Source organism: Carya illinoinensis, chromosome 10 (genome assembly GCF_018687715.1).
Source record: "Carya illinoinensis cultivar Pawnee chromosome 10, C.illinoinensisPawnee_v1, whole genome shotgun sequence".
Lineage (NCBI taxonomy): Eukaryota > Viridiplantae > Streptophyta > Magnoliopsida > Fagales > Juglandaceae > Carya > Carya illinoinensis.
In genome coordinates, this window is record NC_056761.1 from 18186450 (window position 1) to 18189695 (window position 3246).

The 3246-nt window shown below is 35.4% G+C and overlaps 1 pseudogene; it reads right to left on the reverse strand.

Moving 5' to 3' along the window:
• Positions 1-2667: 2667 nt before the first annotated feature.
• LOC122280251 lies at positions 2668-2771 on the reverse strand (annotated as a pseudogene).
• Between the last annotated feature and the right edge of the window lie 475 nt (positions 2772-3246).

Genomic DNA, 3246 nt, shown 5'->3' on the forward strand with positions numbered 1-3246 from the left:
GACTTGGGGTCTTAATTACTTTATGATAAATTTTATTTATTTATTTCCTGTTTTTTGTATGGACAATATTTTGTGTTTTGTAAATTCAGTATTTAAGTTATATGCAATAGTATTGTTTTATATTTTCTAAACTAATTCTTAATTTAGATTATTCATATTATTTAATTAACCAATTTTTTATAATTACTAGTTAATCTAAATATAATTTGGCAAAAAACTTAAAAAATTAAAACTCTGTCACCGTTCGACCGATTCAAATAACGTTTGAACGGTGAATATGCATCATTCGAACGGTTAATATTAACCGTTCGAACGGTTTATCAATTTACCTCCAAAATAATTTTGCCTATCGCGCCAATATTATGTTCAAACGGTGAAAATTAAACGTTCGAATGGTTAATCATTAACGGTCGAACGGTTAACTTATTTGGGACAAAAATATTCGTCCCTAAGAATACCGTTCGAACGCGTTCGAACGGTCTAGCGTCATTTTGGAACGAAATTCAAATTTCGTTCCTAAATCCCACTTTTTGGGACGATTTTAAATTCGTCCCAAAGTAATTTCGTCCCAAAAAAACATTTTTGTTGTAGTGAAGCCCAATGTTAAATAAAGGTATGATCTTGGGTGCAATGAATTCAGGATGAGGAGCTTGTGTAGACAAGTGATCAGGCTCTAAGGATAGAGCTGTGGGCCTGATGGGTAGACTAGGCTTTGAAGATGAAATTGTTGGCCCTTGTATGATAGTTGTGGATAGTGGTTGAGCGGTAAAGCATTTTGGTTTCACTAATATAGGAACATGCTTATAAAATGAGAATTTATCCTCATTGAAAATCACATGTCTAGAGATATAGATACGAACTGTGACTAAATCCATGCACTTATACCCCTTATATTGAGATGTGTAGCTAAGAAAGACACAAGGTGTGGATTTAAATTGGAGTTTGGTTCGACCAAAGGGACTGAGAAGTCGGTAACAAATGCAACCAAAAAGTCATAAGGAGTTGTAAGGTAGAGTAGAATGAAATACCAATTTAAATGGTGTGTTACCCTGAAGAACTGAAGTTGGCAATTGATTAATGAAAACAACTACAGTTTGAAAAGCAGCAGTCCAATATTTAGTAGGAAGGGAAGAATGGGCCATGAGAGAAAGTGTAATCTCAACTATATGGTGATGTCACCGTTTAGCTAGACCGTTTTATTCGGGAGTGCTAGAACAAGATAATTTATGAACAATACCAAGATATGAAAAGTAATTCTTTAGAGTTTGATTGACAAAGTGTCCACCACCATCACTTTGAACGATTTTTATAGAAGTATTAAATTGATTTTCAAACATCTTAATGAAATTTGGAAAGATGGAAATAACATCTTATTTACGTGCTAAAGGAAAGAACCAAACATATTGAGAAAATTCATCAACAATGACTAGATAATAATGATACCCATCAAATGATGTTAGAGGAGCAAAACCCCACACATCAATGTGAAGAATGTGAATAAAAACAAGAACTGTGATTTTGAAATGGAAATTTGGAAGATTTACCCATAACACAACATCTTAGTGAAATTTGGAAAGATGGAAACAACATCTAATTTACGTGCTAAGAGAAAGAGCCAAACATATTGAGAAAATTCATCAACAATGACTAGATACTAACGATACCCATCAAATGATGTTAGAGGAGCAGAGCCCCACACATTAATGTGAAGAGTGTGAAGAAAAACAAGAACTGCAATTTTAAAGTGGCAATTTGGAAGATTTATCCATAACACAACTTTCACAAAAATCCACTTGTTTATTTGAAATAGAAAGACGTGGAAACAAAGTACGAAGAGTTCTAATGTTGGCGTGTACAAGCCGAGTATGCCATGTACTACCAAACAATTTATTTGTGAGAAGAGCCATCGGAGGGATAGTTGAGATAGGTGAGGACAAGGGGTGTTAGCCATCGTCCATGAGCCCTTTAAACAGCACTTGTCTCATCTGCAGATCCTTGATTAGAAAACTCCAAGGATAAAACATGAAACAACAGTGATTTTCAGTTGTAAACTTTGAAACCGAAATGAGCATTTTCTATAAAGATGGCACAATTAAGGTGTTTTTCAATTGCATTGATGTATTAGGAAGAGTAAAGGGTGCCATTTCAGAAACATATATATTTGAGCCATTTCTAACCATTACCATATCAGTGCCTGTGTATGGTTTAATACCTTGAACTTCATTCGTTGTGGGGGCCATGTGATGATTAGCATCGGTGTCTGGGAACCAAGATTCATCAACAGTGTCACAAGCTTGAATAGCAAGGAAGGCGTGGTATTGATTGGCCTCTTCATCTGAGGCACAACATGCATCAGCTTTGTGGTTTGGGCCACCATAACGGAAACATGTAATGCGTGAGTTTCGACCACCACAAACTGAGTTTCTGTCATTGTGGCCACGATTTAAAGGTTGTGAAGCATGACCAGAAGACGTGCAATCATTAGATCTTGGACTTCTACGATAACCTCTTCCACGAGATTTATAGCCTCTGCTTTGATTAAATTTATTTCCGATGGACTTCAATCCAATTGCTTTGTTTGTATACAAAGCAATAGCAGAGAAATTGTTGTGAGTAGTAGATGAAATATGTAACTCAAAATCTCTGAGCTTACTAATGACATTTTCCAATGAAGGAAAATTATCTCTTGCATTTATAGCTGCCACAATAGGATCAAATTCTGGACCTAGACCATGAAGGAGACAATTGATGAATTCATCATCATCCATAGGCTTTCTTGCACCACGGAGAGAAAGGGCCAATGACTTATGTGACACCTTTAACTCCCACGTAAGGAAATATGGGAATCGAGACATCGAGATGATTACAACAAGGGTCACGCATCCCAACAATAAGTGCTAAGTGTATGTACATGCAACACGTGTAAGACAAAAGTCGCAGCAGTTAAGTTAAAGTCAACAACTAAGTAAAAAAATTTTTAAATACAATTTCACTTAAATAAAAGTATTTTAGTTATCTGATGAAAACATAATAAAACCATAATACAATATTCAAAAGCAGGAAACAAATTCTGATATATGAGCAAGTGACACCAAATCACTCCTCCCGCGAAACCGCATCCTCAGGTTGAACCTCCTCATTATCTGCATCAAAATCTATGAAACCAAAAATGGTACCGCAGGTAAATAATAATCCAAATAGCCCAAGAGATGAAAATACATTCATACAACAACAAATATGCATGCA